Below are 12,372 nucleotides of genomic sequence, written 5' to 3' on the forward strand. Positions count from 1 at the left end.
ACATTTACTGCATGTGTCAATCCAGGAGTATCTGCCACCCATTTACAAATATTACGCCACATTTGCTCAGAGGGGGTTCAGTTTCCACAGAGACATAAAAAGTCAGTGTATAAACCTCAATCTCTTACCATCCTGTGAAAATCAGCCCGCGGCGCCCTTTGGTGATGGTAATACCATGATAATTTCTGAGATAATCATCATAAAAAACTGTTTGGACTAATGTTGCATCACGTAATTACTATGGTACTGTCCAATGGCATATTAATAAACCCCATTTTTTAATGCTTTGGAAAGAAGGCTCTTATGCTCAACAGGTTGTATTTATTCGGTTAAAAAAATATGTGCTGTCAAACGATTAATCACATCCAAAATAAATGTTTTTTTTACATAATACATGCATGTGTGCATATGTGAATATACACACATAAAGTATATATATATTTATATATATATATATATATATATATATATATATATATATATATATATATATATATATACATACATACAAATGTATATATATGTATATATATATATATATATACATATTTAAATTCTATTACCTTATATTATTATAGAACCATGACATATTTTCCTTAAGTAGATGCATTTGTGTCCGTATATATATATATATATATATATATATATATATATATATATATATATAATGTAAACAAAACCTTTGTTTTGGATGTGATTAATCACAATTAATCATTTGACAGCATTATTTGAAGTTAAAATATATTTTAAAATTCTTTCAAAATAATGTCTTTCTAACACTTTTAATGCATTCTTGATGAATAAAAGTATTAATATATTTACAAAAACCATTTTACTGGTACCACGGTGCAAGACTACATACAAAAGTCTGGCAAATAGACCATACAATATAAATGGAACTGTAAAGACCTCATAGAACACCATTGTATTTCAATCATAATAGTGTCCAAAAGCACTACTATAGTACATTTTGTACAGGCTTCCCAGGTAGAAGCACATTTCTCTAAACGTATAGTTGTTTCTCTTTCTCTGACTCGCTCTCTTCGCACATTTTGACAGATGTCACAACCGCTACTATAAACCACAGCACAATGCAAGCCGGCCATTTATAAGCCTGAGAAAAGCTGATCAGTGATTTGTCCATCGTTCAAATGTGTTTCTGGCGCGTTTCTTAACATCCCTGATAACAGAATTTTAAACAATCTTTCTCCCGAGACAATCAAACTCTCACGCTGTCTTCCTACTGGAGAAAAAAAAAAAAATAGGCCTTTTAGGCAGAATATCAAAAGAACAAAATCCAAATTGCCTTGAAATTGGATTCATTCGTGCTGCTCGGGTTCAAAACAGACTAATAAGAAGCGAAATCACAGAGGAACGTGTGTACGTGCGTGTGTAGAACCGCTTTCCATTTCCCTTCAATTTAGTTACGTTTCGTAATCTTTACACATTTACGGAGTGAATGTCACAAAACATGCCCACATCGTATTTCATCACCAACCCCAGAGGAAATTATATTTTACTTACAGAAAAACGAGGACATTATTTTAATGCCAGTTAAGAACTTTCTCACTCATAAACTTAATGAAAAAATCTCATTCTCATAATTGTGTTTCACTCTTTTTTGTGAAATTATCATTAATGTAAATGGTGTTTATATATATATAACTTTATAGTCGCATTACTTTTGCACACACACACACACACACACACACACACAGACACACGGATACACGTATATGTATGAATTCTATTTTAACAGTTTTAACCAGCACATACTTTAAAAGAATCATCTTATATAATTTCTTCAATTATTTGTAATTTACTCAACTTACAATTTTTTTTTCTAAATAATCATGAACAAATAGTATTTATAAGTTATTTATATCAAAAATATCAATAAAACTGCCAAAAAATACATAAAATAATATAATAAATCATTATGTAACTGGCCATTTTTCAATATAATTATGACAATTAAAATATGAAAAAATGTAATCAAACTAAGAGAATAATAACATATGAGGCAGGTAAGTTCTTGGGAAATTCACCTTTAAAGTGTCTCACAAATAATAGAACGCAGACCGATCTGGGAATGGAAACTGATATGAGAATAAATGATGCCAATATGGTTTGAAGAAAATAACCTTCTCAGAGGGCTTTGTCCTTATTTGCATCAGGGCTGTTGAATCACATTACTGTCTCATCTGCATTCATCATTCACTCACACAGATTGTTCCACAGTAATGTAAATGATCCTCTTTAGGATTCCTCCTGTGTCGGTGTGTGTACCTGTTGGAGGGTGTCGAGAAGACCCCCAGGATGACGTCCCTGCCCTGCATGCGTATGATGGGGCTGGTGGACTGCAGCAGGTTGAAGTAGAAGTGCGAGTCTCCCGGGATCGAGCAGTTCAGACGCGCTTTCAGAAGCAGCGTCCACTGGCGCTCCAACACCCTCTGAGAGCCGCCCAAATCTACCTTTACACACACGCGCCAATGGGACACCATCACCTAAAGCCCACACACAAAACACACAGCCTCTATTTAGTGACCATTCACTGGAGAACCGCTTTCCAACCTCACATTTCAATCGTGACAATTCACCAGTTAGTGTAAAAGGGGCCATGCTCTGCTCTAATGCATTTTATTCTTTTTTTTTCAACGGTCCAATTATAAAGTTTGGTCAAGTCTTCTTGTGCCAAAAGCAGTCGTAATTTAGTTTCGCCCAACCATTTTCTCACTTTTATTTGACTTAAAGGAACTGGAGAAAGTAATACTATGGACAGGGGACTGCTATTTTAACCAGTTTAGCCAAAAATGTCTTGTTTCCATGTCAGTTTTTCACTTCTGAAGAGTGTTGTGGATTACTTCAGATGTTACTAACATGTTTCTCATTCTGGCGGCACCCATTCGCTGCAGAGGAGCCACGTAATACAAATCTGTTCTGTTGAAGAAACTCATTACCGAACTGTCACTGACAGATATTCGTAGGCGGTCATATAATGATGTTATGAATATGATATTACAACCTTGAAACTTTAGTTATTATTAAAGTAGCGTCGTTTCAATAAACGGTACGAGTTGACTTTTTGGGGTCAGTCATTTTTAAAGAAAATAATACTGGGACAAATTGATCAGTGATCGTAAAAAGGTTTTCATTTATAAAGCTCGAATAACCTTACTGACTCATGCTTTAGTCCACTTCCTGCAAATATGGGGAAAATAAAGTAAATATGTGGAAGAAAATTGTGATTAAACAAATTAAAGACATATATATATATATTTATATATATATATATATTTATTTATTTATTTTTATAATATAAGAAATATTTTCATGGACTGCATATTGATTTCTGAAAGATCAAATGACACTGAAATTATGCTGAAATTCAGCTTTGATCACAGTATATATCACTTTCTGCAATATATCCAAACAGAAATCAGTCATTTTAAATTCTAATAATAATTTCACTTTTTTATCAAATAAATGCCCAGCAGAATTTTTTTTCCCAAAAACAACTAATTTTACAAACCCCAAACTTTTGAACAGCAGCGTAAACCTCCGCCTGTGCTTTTCTTACCTTCTCCAGGTAATTGAACTCCATGGCCATCTCCCTGAAGAAAAAGTAGATATGAGGGCCCCATTCCACGGCGCTCACAAAATAAGGCTCTGCAAAAGACACACAAACACGGGCTTTAATTTCACATTCTTAGGGCGTCCTATGGAGAAATTGCAGCTCAAATAAGTAAACACTCATCAGTCATTATAAAGACATTTCATCTGAACAAACAACATATGCACAGTCCCAGAGGGAGGCGGGGAGAGAAAGAGATATACAGCGAGAGAACTGAATGAGGCAGAGATAGTCCTCATAAAACATGCATGTCCTCTTAAATAAAGCAAAGAGAGTGAAGAGAGGACATTCGGAGGTCTTGGCCTCTCTTCTCCATCTCTCGCTCTCTTTGAGCGGTGTGTGTTTTAGAAAGCACACGCAGGTCTTTGCTGCTCCGAAAGGGATGTCGCTCCCGCTCTCTCAATGATTCTTTTATAGAGATGTTCAACTCATAGCTCTCCAGTATTCAAAGTTCAAATAGAGAGCTCTAAATTATACACAAATCCACCTATTCTCGTCTGCATGAGGCTCCCGAGAGCTCCGTGCAGTTTCCCGTGGTTACAAGGTCTCACGTATTTGTGAAAAACAACTCAGGTAAAAATCCCATTCGGTTTTGTTAGCGCTCTCTGTGTGTCTGGTGCGAAATCACACTCGGTGCAGCTTCCTGAAACTGTTTTCAAACCTACAAAACAAACCCCACTTCAGACCGACAGGTAGATTGCAGAGTGACACGAATGCAATTTATTTTTTACTAAACTAGGTTAAGTGCAGCTTTTGCTCTATTGACGGCTTACGCGGTATATGATGAGCAGAAAATAAGTTTGACTCTTCCCTCGTTTGAACCCGCTTGCTGTATCACTAAAAATAATGTTTAAAATATACTAATATAGTGTTTTAATTTACGTTATGACCAACTATATAACACTCAGAAACAGTCATTTGTTGTTTTTTTTACAGTGAAGCCACAGAAGAACCTTTTTCCACTCTGAAGAACCTTAGAAATAGAAAGTTTCTTTGGATGTCCTTAAAGGAAACATCAATGCCAATAAAGAACCTTGATTTTTTAAAGAGTGAAGCAGAAGGACAATTTTTGGTCCTTTTTTTTTTTTTTACTCTATACATTTTAAAATTTGACACACTTTTCTGTGATAAAGAACTTTGAACGTTTCCTTGGATGATAAAGTTCCTCCACTGAACCATCAAAACTAATAAAGAAGCCATATTTTTAAGCTAATAATGCCTGAGGATGACCAGCTAGTCAACTAAATTTCAAGATGTTTTCTTAAATTGCAAAACATTGCGATTTGGCTTATTTCTGTGTTAAATATCTGTCAGTTGGTCTACTGAAAGGCCATATTTAGTGTCCAAAATATCATGATGTAAAAATCACATTTAGTTGGTAGAGATGAAACCTAATTATACAGGGCTTTTTAAAAAAATCAGACAACCCGCTGACTAGTTGATTTTGAAAATGCGTTTTGCTCATCCACAAACCTCAGTTTAAATGGAGATTTCATAACTTCTTGTGATGCAAAGCCTTTTTTAATAATATAAAAATAAACTCACGACAATTAATTGAGCACATCAGTATTTGAAGAGAAAAAGCCCTAATCAAGATTTTAAAAATTACAACATTTTGGCATCATGCTAATGTTTTTGAAAAACGCTCATGAACGCTTTACTAAACGACAGTAATTTAGTCAAATATTGCTATACTTTTAAATAGCTGTTTTATATTTGTATACGTTTTAAATTGCAATGTAAAGAAGAAATATTATCATCATTACACTAGTCTTCTGTGATTCTGTGTCTCACGATTTTTCGGGAAGTTATTCTATTATTCTGATTTGCTGCTCAAGAAACATTTCTTCTTATTAATGTTATTGATTGATTGGTTTTATTTGAATTACTAGCCCTAAAACTTTTGAGCGATAATGCCGTGCATTACTGTGATACGAAATCGATGGGGGAAAACACTCTTAAATATTTTTTAATTAAATAAATAAGTAAATACAATTTTCTGTGGAATGCCACAAATGCTCAAGACTATTCCTTTGGTATATATATAAAAAAGAACAAAATAGATGACAAATAAAAACAAATATAAATGTTAATGTAATTGAAATGTTATTTTCAGTACCTCTGAACCATTTGGAATCGTGTTTGATCGTGCGCAGAGCCGGACTCTCTCCCAAGCTTCGGTAAATGACGGCGTCGATGGCCAGGAAGTCAGTCACTGTCCCCGTGAACAAGCTGCCCTCTGAGGTCAAACGGCAGAGGTCAGCGGTCAATAACCAGAAGTGAGCATCGATATTGTGCCATGATGATATATGTAGCAAAGTGTTCGAGCGGAAAGTCCTTGAGCTTAGCGACGTTAAGAAGTGGCGGTTAAACACATTTATGGAGGCAAATAAAACAGCTATAAATGAGGCGATATTAAATATTACTATGCTGCGTATCCACTGGGTGTACGGCTCTTATTATCCCAGATTAAAAAGTGCTAAACGAATCAGTCCATTATGTAAATGACGTGAGGTAATGTCATTACATAGCCACAAAAGACAGTCAGTTACCTGCGAACAGTGCCACGTTGGCGTGTTTGGGGTCGTAAGGACATCGGGCCATTCCACCGATGGGCTCGCCGACCAGTTCCAGAGTGTCTCTCTGATCAAACACACACACACACACACACACACACTGTTAGTAAGGACAGGATATGACACTCTGAGAGGATGATAGCTGTTATAAACCACACATATCTCCAAACACCTTCACAAGTGCCGCTATCATTTCTGCACGCTTCCAGCAACAGTCGAGAGCGTTAGCGAGCGCGTGCTTGTGCGAGAGAGGCTTCAAACGCAACTAGTGCGTGACGATTTATCTCACAAATAAAACGTTCTCCGGAAAGGCTTTCTCAATTTTATATGAAGTAATGAATCAGCTCTGATGTTGCAATATACTGTAAAAACAAAGATTTGAAGATTTAACCACAAAATATAAGAAAATCTACTCATGAAGTATCCATGTGAAACTCGTAGTATGTGCGTGCTTTTATGTATATATAAATACACAAATACTTACATGTATATATTTATATTCCTAAAATGTATGTCATATATGTAAATATATTTAATATAGAAATGTTACATATTTTTCTTAAATAAATAGATGCATGTGTGTGCATTAACATAAAAAAATAAAATTTTACAGAATAAAACTGTGATTTTCAAACAAGAAAATTTGAATATAAACCAGTAAATTTAACAACGCACACTGTTATTAAAATCTGTTTTGTACCTTTAACATACTGACAACCACCATAATAAAGTAGCAAGTAGCTCTGCCACAAACAGAAGTATATATAGATATATAGAGTCATTAATGCAAACACAAAACACCATCACGGTAACACACAAAAAAATGCAATAAACATTCATTAAACAACAGAAGATGTAACATAAAGGCCAAATGTACATACATGATAACAAAACCTAAAATTAAAATGATAATTTAAGCTAAATACTGTCACACAATATCAGTATATAGTTTTAATCTGTACATTTTACATTAGTTTGTTCTAATTATTTCTAAAATTCTAACATTTTTCAGGAAAATTAACATTAATTTTACACATAATTTTGGTTAGATGTCTTACAGTTTGTATCAAAGCACTGAGATGTATGTATGTACGTCAAATAAACAATTAAATTAATAACTTACTTTTTATCTCACTATTCACTCAAATTCTGAAAGTGAGTCAGAATTTGAAGGTATTTAGTCATAACCGCTTTATATACATTTAAAACTGAACATATAAAGCAATAATATACAACTATATTTGTATTTTTATCATGGAGCTAAAAACAGGATTGTGAGGTATAAACTCAGAATTCAGAGATAAAAGTCAGTATTGTGAGAAACAACCTTTGCGTAAAATTGGGAAAAAATGAAAAAGTTAAAAGTAAGGTTATAAGTCTAACCTTTGCTAGTTTATATTTTGCAATTTTCCTCATAATTGTGAGAAACTACAAATTGCGAGACATCCTTTTGAAATGATTAGTTTTATCCCATGTCAGAAATAAGGCTTCCATAAATAACGGTTAATTTTCTTCAAGCAAAACAATTTCTTATTTTTTCCCTGATTTTGGGGAGATATAATTCAGACACGCTCCTAAAAGATTCGCTCACAAAACCATTTACACACGCATCCACACTTTCGATTCGATCCAAATGAGCATCGTCTCCTCAGAAGACTCCGATGTAATTATGCGCATCCATTCACGTCGGTTGGCCTCCCATCGATGCTCATCTACTGTCATTATTGTTAATCCATTGTAAACACGCACACTGTATGAGTTGAACTGAATCAGTTCTTTCTAACGATTCGGTGGAGCAAACTCACAAAGCGTTTCGTGATGACCGGGCTGCGAGAGAAAATAACAAAACAACAAGCTCCTGTTGAACTTCTTCCACGTACAGACAGATGAACAGAATTGTGCCTTGTGTTTTTTTTGTGTAGAACTGTGCTTTACACGCTCTACATGTTTGCTGAGGGTAAACACAGGGGAGACAGTATATTCTGCAGGCATTGAGAAACACTCACCGTGTAATTGGCACACAGCGGGTTGAAAGCGTTTGTCCCGCACACAAACAGCCCTCCATCGTGGCTCAGCAACACCTTAATATAATTACGACACTCCTCCTGAAGGAAACAGAGAGAAATACAAACATTACTCCTGTTTTTGATTATTATATATTCATTCTTCTTGTCAAGTTTGAAGTTTGGGCGCTCTCGGAAATAAAAAAAAGGTACAAAAGCTGTCACTGGGGCGGTACCTTTTCAAAAGGTACTCTTTTGTACCTATTAGGTTAAAATATGTACACTTTAAGTACTAAGATTTACCTTTTGTACCTTTATGTCTGAGAGTGAGGTTACATATATGTATACATATATACATATATATATATATATATATATATATATATATATATATATATATATATATATATATATATATATATATATATATATATATATATATATATATATATATATATATATATATATATATATATATATATATATATATATGTATATTAAATACATTTAACATTGCTTGTCAATCTCATTTGCCTTGTTTGTATTTTGTTAATATTGTATCAGGGTTCAAAGGTCTGAAAGCACATTGACAATCTGGAACTCAAATCATAATTTAAGCTTAAAAATAAACAAAATGTTTTAGGATTAAAACTGAGAGAGAGAAAAAGAGGGTGGGAGTTTGTATAATTCTGTTATCTCAAAATGAATAAACACTAGTAGAAACGACTATTCTTATTAATTATTGCGTGGAATCAGCGTTGATGATATCAGACTCTCTGTATTTATTTTGCCGGGCCGATCCTCTGAATCACAATGACTTGGCAGCATTTGACTTTCATGTCATTTAACAAAGTCATTTGAATCCTAATTAAAATTTGAGTGAAGGAGGGAGAGATGAACAAAAACAGTGTGTGTGCGCGCGCGCGTGTGTGTGTGTGTTCTGGGTCAGACATGAAAGGGTTGGGTAAGATGCACAAAAGAATAAGGCTGTAAATATTGACACAACTTCACAAGTCATTTTCCCCCAGACATCATTATTTTGAGAACTGTGTTTGTTTTGGAAGACAGACAGCAGATAAGTAGGTCCCAGCTTGCAGCTCCGCCACAGAGCCCACACTGCAAAAACATACATTTTCTTCAGGTTTTTACATTGTATTTGTACTAGATTTGCAAAATGTTGCTACACGCCTTTGTGTAGCACTGAAACAGGAAGTAGCTAGACTTGAATGCATCACGACATGGGTCCAGCTATAAAAGCAGCCCTGAAAGCTACTGGATAGCCGACTGTGAACACTCATGCACCAAGAATGCCTCTGTTCCCTGACGGACATCAATAAAACGTTTTGAAGTGGTTTTGTGTATTTTGCCGAAACCTCTGCATGTGGGCCCCACCACGCAGCTCCACCGTGGGGCCCATTCAACGCTGTGCCCATTGAGTTTGACTGGGCCTCCTGGTGGAGCTGAAACCCGAGGGGCCGACACTGAGGTCAGGCTCTTTGAGGTGATTAGCAGGACTGCCGAGGGTCTATGTGTTGTTACAGATGCAGGTCCACCGTTCGTGGTGTGTGAGCGTGTTTGCACAAGAGATGTCGTTACAAATGCATTCAAGCTGCTCACGCGTTAAACACACACTCCCTAGCGACAGATCAACTTACGGCGTGTGTTTGAATAGCAAGAGGACAGGGATCTTTTCATTTTGATAAGATGAGGTGTGTGCTTGTGCAGTGAAAGCATATAAAATGGCGCAACCTTTCACATCTTATTATCGTGAGTATTTCCACCTGGATGCTGTGGAAGATATCACGACATAACATAACCACATCGCGCTGCCAGCTTCTTCCCTCTGTGTGTTTTTCTGGGTGATCATCAGGATACAATGCAAATAACGGCAGCAAAATTAAGCAACAGCTTACCCATAATTACCCACCAATTAGAAGACAATACGGCTGATCTTCACCCTAACCTGAACCCAGCCAGAAAAGTGTTTGAGAAACATTAAAGAGCACTCGCAATAAATTTAGCTTATGTCGTGTGACATTTTCAAGTGCAACTGAATATTTAGCTCTGAATAATGCACTGTCTGGCAGGATGTCATGATTTTATTGTCTTGATTGGATTGTAATGTATGGCAATGATATCACTGGTGCTTGCTAAACTACTGCTACTGCTGTTTTACAGAAAGCATCTAGAAACTACTGCAGATTTACTACTACTTTTCCAGCTATTATGAATGCAACTGAATGAATGCAGTCATGTGATCATTCCCAGATGGACAGGGCCTTTTTTTAGCTCGGTCGAAAGATAAAATTGTACTCTGTGAGGTGTTGAAAAATAATACAATCTTAAATATTCATCATAAATGGTCATTTTTCTAAATGTTTAATATCTGCAACTGATGCTGTTAAACATATTATTTCTAGATTATACATCAAGGTTTCTTTCATTTATTGATGTTTACACTGCAAGGTTTCAGGCTATTTGTTTTCTTCGAAAAAATGGAAAGTAAATTGAGAATTGTTAGCGAAACATTATCGGCAATAATATATTATTTCAATCTGCAGTCTTCGTAACGAGGGGAAAAACCGACACCTGTATTTGAAATAATTGAATAACATATAATATAGTTTTGTGTGAAATGGATGAGGAAATTATAGTGCACTGAATACCTCTGCAGCTGTTGACAGAGCCATTAAATAACACTGGGAGCATTAAAGTTTGCCATAGACTACTGAAATAAACAGACACACATCATTTTGACTGTTGAATGAATGGAGCAGGAATTATTTCATTCTAACTAATACTGTAATTGCTTTACTGTAAAATGCAACTGTAACAGAAAAGCCTACCGTTTTTGCCCAGAACCAATTCGTTTTTGCAGATATACATGAGAATAACGACTATATTACTGCTTGACTAAAAATTTCAAAATGTTAGAATTAAGAAAATTAATTATATATATATATATATATATATATATATATATATATATATATATATATATATATATATATATATATATATAAGAAGAAGAAGATTATATATATATATTTATATTTATTTTTTTATTTTTTATTTTTTTAATGAAAGACACATCTACTCAGGCAATAATGAAAACATACAAGACACGCTGCTGTGATATTTATTACCAACACCAGTATAAGAGGACAGATCATGCTAAGCCTGAACTAAGAAAAACAAACCTTGAACGTTTTAGTAATTTAATAAAAACACAGATGTCTGCAGTGTTGTCTTTGAGGGAAGCAGCTGTGCGAAGAAGAACATCTTATCAGAATTTTTTTTTACTTTTTCCTTTTTCTGGACAAACCTCGCAGCAAATAAAACCAGCCAGCTGTCTGTTGAGCGTCCATGTTTGTTTTGAGTGCGTAGTTAAATTATCATGAGATTTATTTTGTTGCCTAGTCGTGACTTGCACTGGTCATTAAAATAACACAATTTTTCAACTCCCCCAGAGTTAATAAGTTGAGTTCTACAGTTTTCGAACGATACTACACAGGGCCTGATAAAGCCGCGGGGCTATTTTAGGCACTGCAGAATATCGTTACATAAGAGTTAAAATAGGAAAAACATTGAAAATCTTTGGTCATTTGTTTGGCGTGATTGGATGATCTACGCTAAGCTGCAGCTAAAGTGCTATCGCCAGACCTGGAGATCGGCTGAATGGATTTGAAAATGGTAAAACCCGACTGTTTAACTCCAGATGAGTTGAAAAATGAGCCTATTTTCAAAAATATTGGAGTGTAGTGGACTGACTTAGCCGTTAGTCATCTCTCAAAGACTAGATTCTGTGGTCAGCGATGGAAAAACGTGTACTTTAAGTGTGTCGAGTTCAGTTTTTAAAAATGGTCTCAGCTCTAGTCAAGCTCTAGCCAGAGGTTGCCAGGTTTGCCTAAAAACAAAAACAGCCTGACTGCTAATAAAAGCTATCCCAATCTGAAACAAAACTAGCTGTAAATTTGCTGTAAAAACACATTGCAGGAAAGGAGGGGTTGATACTGCATCTTTGGCATACACAGTGGTTTGCTTCATCCTGTAAAAAAAAAAAAAATTCCCAATTTAGCTGGAAAACTGTGGACTTGGCAACATTGATCCTAGCAAAGCCCTGTAGTAACCTATAAGAAAATTCCAAGGAAGCATCCAG

The 12,372-nt window shown here is 35.2% G+C and overlaps 1 pseudogene; it reads right to left on the reverse strand.

Moving 5' to 3' along the window:
* The window catches only part of LOC122356164, a 47,800-nt pseudogene that overhangs the window by 25,991 nt on the left and 9,437 nt on the right, over positions 1-12,372 (reverse strand).

This window comes from Puntigrus tetrazona, chromosome 2 (genome assembly GCF_018831695.1).
Source record: "Puntigrus tetrazona isolate hp1 chromosome 2, ASM1883169v1, whole genome shotgun sequence".
NCBI lineage: Eukaryota > Metazoa > Chordata > Actinopteri > Cypriniformes > Cyprinidae > Puntigrus > Puntigrus tetrazona.